Here is an 11,866-nt window from a genome sequence, read left to right as displayed (position 1 = left end):
GCTCAGGCTGGTTTCGAACTCCTGAGCTCAAACAATCCGCCCACCTCGGCCTCCCAGAGTGCTAGGATTACAGGTGTGAGCCACCGCGCCCAGCCTTATGTCTGTTTTGAAATGCAGCTTATGTGAATCAGAGCTTCCCTCCCTTCAGCTTCTGTCTTAGGACCTAGAAGTGGTTCATCAGTTTGAGTACAGCAGGCAGTTGCAGGCTTGATTTGACTGACAGCTTGTAGGAACTTCTGGCCCGGGGTTTTAAGGGAGATGGAGTTGGCATTTAGTATGATGTCTTGCTATCTAGAGAAAATCTGTCCTTATATGGCCAGAATTTTTCAATTACTTGAGGAAAGCTGACATCTTTCAATACTTCTAATGCCTTACCAATATGTTTTCTCTTTTTTTGGCTAGTGACAACTGGCAGGCATTTTTCAACTGGTGGGACAGGACTGATATTTTTCCTTTGTAGGGGAGCAGTTACTATCTTTGAGATAAACAAATGTCATTTTCTTAATGCTAAATTTTTAGAGCGTTGATTAAAAAGCTATACCAATGAGATCTTAATGTAATAATATTAATGAGATGAGCATGATTCTCTCCTGCTGGGATGCAGAATGTTGTGGGAAGAGTCCTAGTTCTGAAATCAGAAGATCTGGGCTTGAATCGTGGCTATTCTAATTAGCTAGTTGATCTTGGGCAAGACATTTAACCTGTGTAAGTGTTAAATGTTTGCCTTGTGAAGTGGGGGATAATAAGGATTGTTAAAGTTTCAAATGAGCTTATGAATATGATTATTGAGTGATATATATAAGTGAAAGATTTTTCATGATGAAATCATTATCCTTATAGCTACTAGGAGTTGGAAGGTGCATTTTAAGTTTCTTGGGTTTGGTAAACAGATTCCATGTGATCCTTGCTCTTGTAACTTCAGATGATGGTGCAGATTCTCAGTGCTTCACGACAACCTTTCCATGGTGTCATTGTCTGATGAAGAGGAGGAAGAGAAAGAGAAGAATTCCTCGAGGAAGAAATTTATACTTAGCTGAATCGTGCCTTTCTAAAATCCCGTCAGTTCTAAAATCATGTTGTGATCATTGCTATGGTCTGAATGTGTCCCCTCAAAATTCATATATCCTAAAATTCATTAATCCTAAAAGTTAGGCTATTGGGAGGTGGGGATTTTGGAGGAGGTGATTAGGTCATGAGAGCAGAGCCCTTGGGCATGAATGGGAGTAGTAACCTTATAAAATAGGGCCAAGGAACTCTTCCATGCCTTTGATCATACAAAAACACAACTAGAAGGTATCATCTATGAACTGGAAAGTGGGCCTTCACCAGACACTGAATTTGCCAGCACCTTAATGTTGGACTTCTAGAACTGTGAACAATAAATTTCTGTGGTTTATTAGCTACCAGTTTATGGTGTTCTATTATAGCAGGCCAAACAGACTAAGTCAATAATATCTTAGCGCTAATAATTGCAATAAGTTTAAGGAACTCATGGAACTTAGACATTGTCTCATTCATTCATATCAGAGAGAGAGAGAGAGAGAGAGAGAGAGAGAAAGAGAGAGAGAGAGAATAGTAGTTAGGGAACAGGTGACACCATGCCCAGGGTTTGACAAATAACAGTTGCTTGATCGCTTCAGTTGACTGAATATCATTCTAGCATCTCCTAGGTCTTTCATGTCAATTCAGTTTAACTGATACTAAGATAAGTAGGGGTCCAAGTGCTACGCAAGGTACAAAACAGTATAGAACTCAGCCATCTTAAGCCAACCCTTAAGAGCTTACAAACTTGTTAATCGTTTCCTCTTTGGTATCGCCTCTTTGTTGTCCATATCCATATCTATATATACATCTTTATCTATATCTGTATCTTGTTGAAATCTATACTAGAAGGGGATTGTGTCTCTAAACTCCTTAAAGAGAGTCTTACTCCTTCTAGCATCTACACCCACCAGGAAGCAGACCCACCTGCCCAAAGGTTGGGCCTGGAGAAGACAGAGACCTATAGTTGGTATATTGAGGACAAATGATAAAATTTGAGGGGTACATTTGGCCTAGGGGAAGACTGTTGGAAAGCAGGCAGCATTTGGAACCAGAGATCACTCCTGTGTGATTGTGTCAGTGCACTGACGTGCAAACCATCCAGTCTACACAGTCATAAGGCTCCAGCCTCAGCAGATGCTGACAGACTGGGACCACCTCTCCTCGTCTGTCACGTGGCCTCTACCAGGAAGGTCAGACTCAGCTCCCGATAAAACTATAATAACAGCTACTCTTGTGGCCCCATGGATGCTTCCAGCTTGCTCATTCAATCATTCACTCATTCATTCATTTGTTCATTCGCCAAATGTTTATTAATGTCTACTATGTGCCCAAGACTGTTCGGAATATTGGTGACAAAATGGTGAAGAAAAACACATAATTGTTGTTTTCATGGAGTTTACAATTTACCCTGAAAGAAATGCATGAAAGGAAATTACCCTGCAATGGGCATATACACCTGCAACAAGTGCTGCGAAGGAGAGGAGCCAGGCCTGGAGGGCGCGGTCAGGGAGGACCTGAAGGGAGAGTGGAGGATAATGTGCTACATGGGCCAGGGAGAGCTTTCCAGGAAGCGGAAACACTACATGCCAAGGACCCCACCTTGGTGATCTGAAAGAAGGCAGTGTCTTGAGTACTGAGAATGAGGAGAAGCAAAGTGAGATGAGATTGGAGAGGAAGGGAAGCACCTTTGCAGGCCAGGGTAAGGGTTCTGGACTTTAAGCCTATAGAAATATGAGATGATGAAAGGGTTTTAAATGAGAGCACGATGTGGGCACGAAATTTGCATCTTGAAGCTCACTCCGGCTGCTGGTTGGAGAAGGATGTCAGGGGAACCTGATCCCTCTGGGTGCGGGGGTTCCAGGAACCGGTTGTCTGCAGCTAGAAGAGAGAAGGTAGCAGCCCTGGAGTAGGGTGGTGGCTGTGGAGGAGGGAGGTGGAGATACTGGGAGACGTTGAAGAGGCAGGCCTTGGAGAAGGTTTCCTTATGAGGTGGAGAGGGAGAAGGGAGGGAGGGGAGCAGAACGGCTCTAGGGGCTGGGAAGGACAGAAATGAAAGCACAAGCTAAAGTTGGGGAGGCAGAGTTGGCAACAGGGAGAGAACGGCAGGAAGGCTTTTGTTCAATTTTTTTATTCCCTCTATGATGAATACTACTCTAAGGCTGATTTGTCTAAGCTGGTCTCAACTTTGAGCAATTTTGCTTTAGAGGTTAACTGTGTGGGGCCCTTTATCTCTTGGGTTCAATTCTCTGATTTTGGGGTCTGCATGTATATGAGTGTATTTGTGAGGGTGACTGAGATGTTGACATTTGGTCCTCCAGCTCTGGGTTCTGGAATGTGGATTGCGTGGCCACAGGCAGCATTTCCCCATTGCCTTTCTCCCGTTCTCCTCACTAACTTTCACCACTGACTGAGCAAGTTTAGTTAGCCTGAGGTTACATAGAACCTTTCAATTATTTGCTTTGGAGTCACTGGCCATTGTGCCCTCAGGTGGCTGGTTAGGCTCATTCCTGAAAGAAGGATCCCCCCTGCCTGTGGAGATGCCTTCAGGAATTGTGAGGGTGGGGAGCTGACTGCCGGCAGTTCTAATTTTTTTTGAAAGTCACTAGACAATTAATTAAACTTTTATTGAAGCTTAAATTATGGTAAAGAAATACATTTCACCTGATGTGAGTCCAACACTGACGAAGGGAGAAAGTATGGCGCCCACGCTTTCCCTCCTTCCTCATACTAGGATTAATTTAGAAGACTATCCAATCTACAGTTTTCACTTTTCTAGGCTTAGTTCCACACAAATCTGTGTAGGTTTTCGCTGAGGCAAAACAGTAACCCACCCCAGCCCAGCCCCTTGAAGTTTCAAGTTGTTAGTGCCAAGTTCCCACAATAACAGTACATGTCACTTTTATTATACCACAGGGAGGTGGCTATTAGAGGGATGAGGAGATCTTGACGTTCTGGGAGAATTTGACATGAAGAAACTATTTGTTTTCACATAAACTTCCCTGCTCCTAAGTTATATATCCATTTGTCTATCCACCCAATTAATCGATAAATACAAATTTATTGAGCATTTACTATACGTGCCAGGCATAGTGCTGAAGATGAGGAATGAGGAACATCAGTGACGAATAAGTCCTGGCTCAGGAGTGCCTCTCACGTGCTTCCAGGAAATACCCTGACGGTCAGGAGAATGAAGGAGAACAGGGGGTGGAAGTTTTGCTTGGGATGCTGCTGGTGGTGCCCGAGGCCACATCACTTGATTTGTCTTGCCTTAATATCCCTTGTTATTTGTTTGAAGGTTTTTGTTTCAGTTAAAATTCCATGCACATTTTGCATTTGGCTTTATCATGCATTCATGTTTGTTTAAATATTAAAAATGTCCACTGAAGAAAAGCATTGCTCTGGTTAAATGCATCATGCTTATCCTGTGGCTTTGTGAGCCCCTTGGCATACACCTGAGAATCCCAGGTGCCAGACCACAAGAAAGAGGAAGAGAGTGCAAATTCTAGTGGAAGGACAGTCATATAAACAAATGTTAACAGTACAATGGAGAAGAGAAATGATTGAGGTCATCATGGAAGCAGATATTAAAACTGAGTCTTAGAGGAAGGAAGAAGAATTTTGAGGAGGTGGGAGAAGCATTCTAGGAAATGCGAATTGTGTATGTAAGTGAACGGGTGTGAAATCCAATGACTTGCTTAGGGAATGGTAAGTAGTCCCAAGTTCTGAGAGCATAGAGTTTGTGGGAACAGAAAGAAGTAAGAGAGTAGGCTGCAACCAGATTTGAACAAGGCGTTGGATGTCATACTAAGAGTCTGACCCAAATCCTGACTCTGTAGGCAATGAGAGATATTCTAAGTTTTTCTTGGTGTAGAATGATGGGTAGGTGCTATGTCCTAGAAACATCACTGAGAGGACTCAGTTGCAGACTGTTAGGGTGGGCAGGCAGTTCAGATGGCTTTGATTCCAGGATCCCCTTTACTCTCTGACCGTCTGAAACATAGTGGAGAGGGTGGGGCAGCCCACCCACTCCTGATTCTCATTAATTCTGGGAGGGGCCCTGGCAATCTGTATGCTCAAATATTTCATTTAACATCTGAGTGCAAGTAGCCATGTTTGGAATTTGCTGAAAGCATAGCACACGTGAGGAGAGGTGGAGGCCTAAAGGGGTGAAGCCATTTCCCAATGTCACCAGCTAATTATTGGCAGAAGCAGGACTCACGTACAGTTCTTCTGCTCCTGGTCATGGGTTCATTGCCTTCCACCAACCCAGGCCGGGAGTTTTGACCCAAGTCAGAATTTCTTGGTTCACCTTGTCCATTGCATATTTCTCTATACCTGAGGGAGGATAGAGTTGTTTTGCAGGGCACTGGAAGTTTTGTGTCCCAGCCAAGGTCAGTTCAGCATTCTTATTAACATACTGTAGATAATGGATGTCTAAAAGTCTGGGGGCATAAATATTTTAATGTAGCCATACTGTGCCTGCACTTCAATTTTTATTTACTTTTATATGTTGCTGGCGTAGGGCCATGAGGTTTTCCATCAACAGAAATGGCTGCTGATTGAAGCGATTTGCTTTCTCTCCCAGCCCTGAAGACAGCCCCATTCTCCAAAACAGGTGTTTTTAGATCAAGATGGACCGGTGGATGACACAGTGGGGAATACACTTAGTGAAGCGATGTCATAAATTGGGCTGGTGTCGGCTTCCTGATTTAATGCTTTGCTCACTTTGGTCATGAATTATATATTCTTTTTCAGATTGATCATTTCTCCTACTGATAGAGGGACAATATTCTACCAAGTGGGTTTGGCCCCTGACCTGAGAAATACACTGATGCATCAAAATTCCCTGAACTGACAATTGGGGAAATTCTGGAGACTGTACATCTGAAAGCCAGAAAGGGGAGAGGCAGGCCTTGCGTGATAGAACTCTCCCTCACTTAGTATGCGTGGTTACCATGATGGCTGAGCAATTCCTTGGCTGCTTTTAACCCGATGTAATTTGCAAATTGGTTGTTCTTCCTTGGAAGTCTTTTTTAATTAAATAGTAACTGCAGTTATTACCCACAGACAAAGAAGACATTTTAGTGTGTTGGCAGAGGATGGCCTTAGCTCAGTGGATTTTCATCTATTGGAGTGCCCACCATGGACGATCGTGCGCAGAACTCCACTGAATGTCTCCTAAAGCAATGGGCCCATATGGAGCTTGCCTGTAAGGATCTAGAATTAGAGGAGTCAGTAATACTGCCTTATAACAAGAAATTTATAGAATGTTTTTGCTTTTCAATACACTTATTTCAAACATTATCCTATACCATTTTCACACTATGTATGGTAAATGGAGAACTGGGTTCTCCATTCATCAGATGAGGAAACTGAGGCACAGAGTATTTGGAGGGTTGCCCAAGATCATACAGAAAAGTGAGAACCAAGACTAGAATACAGGTGACCTGCCTTCTTATTTGTTCCCTATGTGGAGTTGGGCCCAAATGTGCTCATTCGAAACCATTTGCTACATGCCAACTACTACTGGGCCCTGAGTGGATGGAGTGAACCAGTGTCTTCTACAGAAAACTATGGAACAAGTATCTTCTATGGACTTCCACTCAGGCCAGTGAATCCACATTGGATCTTTTTCTCCTACTTTTCTCCCCTTCCTTGCTTCCTCCCTTCCTTATACACATTTGAAATTCCCTTCCTCCATCAAAATCCTAGCTTTGGTAGGTATCAGAAACATTCGGGAAGCTCATTCAACAGTTCAGTTACCTGGGCCAAAGCCTGGGTTTTAATAAGTCTGTGATATGCCTCAGCATATCCATTTTCAGAAGTTCTTCAGGAGACTGGGATGGCCAGCCAAGGTGAAGAGTGCAGACTAGGCTTTTATCTTACCCAGGATTGCACAAGGAGAGGTGAAATGGAAGCAGAACACCTGACATAGGAAGCCAGTCAGCCTGGAGATTTGTGGGGAAATAAGAATCACTTCCAGGAGCATCTCAGAACCCACAGAGAGGTAACACACAGTTTCTGCTCCAAGGAAACAGGCCAGTGCCTCTGGAGTCACACAACTCCCTCCTTGACAAAAATCTCCTGGCTTAAGCCAGGTCATCCTCATGGCTGGAACATGGGGGTAGGGGTTAACCTACCCCCTTCATCCACACTGGATCTTTTTCTCCTACTTTTCTCCCCTTCCTTGCTTCCTCCCTTCCTTATACACATTTGAAATTCCCTTCCTCCATCAAAATCCTAACTCATCCTCCAAGCCCCAGCACGCACGCTACCTTTTTCATGACTTGACTCTCCTTTGTGTTTTCTGGCACTTTGTACCTCTGTGGTTTTTCACTTCACTATCATACATGGAAGTATACGTCAGCCTGGGGGATAAATTTCTTTTTCATCTTTGTGTCCCTCCCAGTAGCTAATATAGAGGCCTATACAGCAGAGGTGACCAGTAGTTGTTGGTTGAGTTAAATTGCTTTACTGAACTATTACTACTTCTGAGAGACCCGCTCAAAAGACTCTCCACTGATCAAAAACAGTAATTAATGAATGTATCATTTCAAACTACAATATATGTCCCTGCCAATAACTTCTACCCATTGATGTTTAAAAAATAAACACACACGCACAAAATATATGTAACTTACAATAGAAAAAGGAATCATTACTCATTTCAATAATGAGTCCACACTTGCCATTGGTAAGTTGGCTGTTGGTATAGATCACAGATGGAATTAACGTTAGACCTATCTGTGTCAATAGAGATTGTCCCACACAGCCATCCTGTGACTGCTAAGTCCTGGGAACCTTTCACAGTCAGCCCCGCATGTTACTCTCCGTGTACCCTGGGGCTGACCTTGGCCCAACCTTCCCACATCAGGATGAGAAACTTATTCCTGATCTATCTGCTCCCCTCCCTTGCCCCTTCCTTCCCTCTGTAACCCAACCTGACTGCTGTGTCCTGCTCTGCCCAGCCTTACCTTGAGTCTGCAGAGGCTTGCTGGCCAGGACAGGGGATGGCAAAGCATTTTGCAGAGATGGGAGTTGGTTGCCCTCCAGGTAGGTGTGTACCCTTGGTCGGAAAGGCTGAAGGTCAGGCCTGGTGTTAGGAGAAAGTTCTACCTTTTTCCTTTGTCCCTCCCTCCTCCCTCCTGTCCTTAAAGATAGGCTTAGCGATCTGCATCTGGCTTGCTCACTTTTCCTGCACAACTTTTCTATCTAGTTTTTCAGGGCAGGGCTTTTAGAAATGCTAAGGTCAATGGTAGCCAGGGTCCATTTTCCATCCAAGCCTCAAAAACTCGATGTGACTACAGAGGTGATTAGTTCTACCTAGAAAAGTGCCTGTAGGGTAATAGCCTCATGATCTTATCTGCAGCTCCAAAAGTTGTGATGGGCCCGTATGTCTCCATGTCCATCATCTCACACCTGGAGGAATGTTTTAGCTGGCAGCATGGCCTTGAATCAGGAGAATCAGGAGTTTAGCAAGATGTAACTGGGATTGAAAGAGTCACAACACTCTTTGTTAGAGCAACATTGAAGGGTTTCAGGAAGAGAAGGTCATCAGGGCCAGCACGTCTGTCCTCAGACACTTGAAGGATCTTCCTGAGGAAGGAGGATTGAACTTGCCCTGCAAGATCCTGATGGGTAGAACTGGGCTAAGTCATAAATCCAACTGCAGAATTGCTTTCCTTGTCTAGGCTCTGGCCATGACGAATGGCCTCTGGCTCTATATGCAGTTCTCTTTGCTGAAACACTCTTTCCCCTTCTCCTACCTGGACAATCTTGACTCATCCTTTGGGTAACAGCTTAAACTTCACTTCCCCAGAGCAGGAGGGCTTTCTTAAAACCCAGACCAAGATTTCTGTACAATGGCACCGTTGACATTTTGTGCCAGATAATTCTTTCTTGTTGGGGGGACTGTCCTGTGCATTGTAGCATGTTTAGCAGCATTCCTGTCCTTTACCCACTGGGTGCCAGTAGCATCTATTTGGTTGCAACAATAAAAAAAGTCTCCAGAAATTGCTATGTGCCCCTCGGGGATTAAAACTGTCCCCCTCCTTCCCACCGAATGAGAACAAACACTTTAGATGAATGTTTCTATAGCACCCACTATTTTCCTTTTTGTAACACTTATCACAATCTTCACACTTCCAGACTTCTGAATGCTTGTTTAATGTCCATCTTCTCCCCTAACTGTCAGCTCCCTGGTAGCAGGCATGGATTCTAAGGTTCTTTGCTGCCTCTAACCTTGCAAGCCATAAAAAAGTCAGCGAAGGGATGACCTGAACTAAATAAGAACTTTGTAGCTCTCAGCTGTCCACAGACAGCACAGTCTTCCCCAAAGTTATTAAACTTCCTATCACTGGGGGTCCAGATAAGGCAAACAGCCATTTGTTGAGGATATCGTGGCCCAGATTTAAGCACTGAATGGGTGATCGTGAAAGTTCCTTCCAGTTATGAGATTGCATGGAATTTGGGCTCTCTGCCAACCACCCATGGGTAACTAATTAAATCACAAGGAAGAGGCCAGCCGCTCCCTCTACAGTCAGGTGCTAAATGTTCCCAAGAAGGGCTGATGTAAGTTGCCCAGTGACCTTTAAGTGGGTCAAGAGTCACATGAATATAGAATGCCTTTTCCTCCCCTTTCTTCGCACTCCGAAGGTCGTTTGACCCATATCCTAAGGGGCAGGATCATGCTTGAAAGGTTTAGAAAACATCCTTTTCTAATTCCCACCCTTAACTCTAGCAAGCAGAGCTGCACAGCCTTCTGGTGTGTGACGTGGGTGAGGAAGGAAGCCTAGCACACTTCACCGGGTGGCGCAGGAGTTGCCTGGGGCAGCATTCTTCAGACTTTGAAGGTTATAGTCTGTATGATTTATTGCTTTATTTTTCTTTCCCTCTAACCTCTTAACCAATGGGGCAAAGAACAGTAAGCAGAGACAAATGGATGTCCCCTAGGCCCACACTTGATTCCAAGGGCTGTGGGAGAATGAGCTTCAACTGCTGTTGACTGAGTGCCTGTGTGCCACGAATGGTGCTGGCGACTTTCACATGTAGGATCTCACCAATCTTCTTCGTAACCCAACGAGGGCAATGCAATTACATCTGTCTTGCATAGAAGCAACCAAAGGGGTCAGCAACTTGGCCAGCATTACACAGCTAGTGAGGAGCCTGGTCCTGGGGCAAAATTCATCCATCTCCCCTTTCATGCCCTGCCACAAGCAGACTGTGAAACCCTTCCACACCAAGCTTCTGTTTCAAAAGAGTTCCTGTGAGCTGGCACAGTCACGATGAAAACTATCACTTGAACTCAAATTACTGCTGGTTTGTGACTGCTTCTTATGATCTTGTCATGACTCGACTTGATTATGCCTTTGCAAATCTCTCTTTACATAGCTGCAGCTGAGCCTTCTTAAATCACTGTACTTCTGAATTAACATGGTGAACTGAACACATGCTTATTTCTCTCTAGAAACAAAATAAAAGCAGAGGAGCAGAAAAGTATAAATCTACAAGGACAAGGAAAAGGCGGGTAAGGAGCACAACCAAAATTTGCATGATGGAAACTGAATGGACCACCAATAAATTACTAGGCATTACTAGGCAGAGAAATGCGAAACCCAAAGGTCTGATAGGGAGAAGGTGTGGGAGTAGGGCAGGTGCAAGATGGCGGGGCTGGGGGGAAGTCAACAAAATGCAAAACCATTCCCATTGCAGAATCCCAGAAAGAATAAAGGCCCATGTCCTTTCTACCTCCAGGCTCAGCTATGTGACCCCTCCTCTCTGACATCTGCAGGCTATCTGAGCCAAGTATTCTCTGCACATGGGAACCACAAAAGCTCTAGACTCAGATGTGCCAGGTATAGCCAAAGCCTGGGGAGAGACAGTAATGGAAATAAGGGCTTAACTTAAAGTTTGCGTACCAAATGGTAGGGTCTTACCGACCCATTTTTCTTGTTTGGCTCCTGGATTTCTGGAAGTCAGATTTCTACTCAACACCCCAGGGAGGAGATTGGAAAATTCTTCTTAAGGGAAACATACCTAAGAGAAAAGACCTAAAGATCTGGATATTTGGGTATTCTTCAATTGGAGCTCAGATCCTCATCATCCTATAGCATCACCCAAGTGCCCTCCAATGGGAGCTCAGATCCTCATCATCCTCTGCAGTGGTCTATAGTGCACAGGCTCTATCCATGCACACAGATCATCCATTCAGTGGTTAACTGCCTCACTCTAGAAAGCCTTAAACTATAATATTGCTGAAATTGGATCTTTCTTTGTTACCAGACAAGCAACTTGATTGCTGTTTAGACATCTTTGTAAACTTAACATTTGAATTTGATGACATTCCAATGGCAAAAACCTTAGTCCTTATTCCTTTACAAAACTCTTCCTTTGCAAAACTGGTCCTCTGCTTCTACATCCCATCCCACCCTCCATTCACTCTCCCAATCAGGTTTTTGTGTTTGTTTTATTCTGACATAGATTAAAACCCGGATCCCTTTATGGCAGCTGCACTGTATGTTGCTTGACTCTAGCTATTTCATTAGTTATTTTTATTGTGTTTGGTTTTTTTGTGTTTGTTGCATTTTATGCCATTTTCCCACCTTACTCTTTGAATGCTCTGAGCATGATCCTGGTTTCCTAGGAATACATAACAAGTGCTTTAAAGCTTTTTGTACTCTTGCCAGATACCATTATCTAGAAATATGTTGGCATTTCATATAAACATATGTTTAGATTTCTATAACCAAATGCATTTTTATGTATGACTTATTATTATAACTGAGTACATCTATAAAATATAACTTTATTTACAGGTGTGATC

The sequence above is a fragment of the Propithecus coquereli genome, unplaced genomic scaffold (genome assembly GCF_000956105.1).
Source record: "Propithecus coquereli isolate 6110/MARCELLA unplaced genomic scaffold, Pcoq_1.0 Scaffold3, whole genome shotgun sequence".
Lineage (NCBI taxonomy): Eukaryota > Metazoa > Chordata > Mammalia > Primates > Indriidae > Propithecus > Propithecus coquereli.
Note: the sequence above shows the minus strand (reverse complement) of the source record.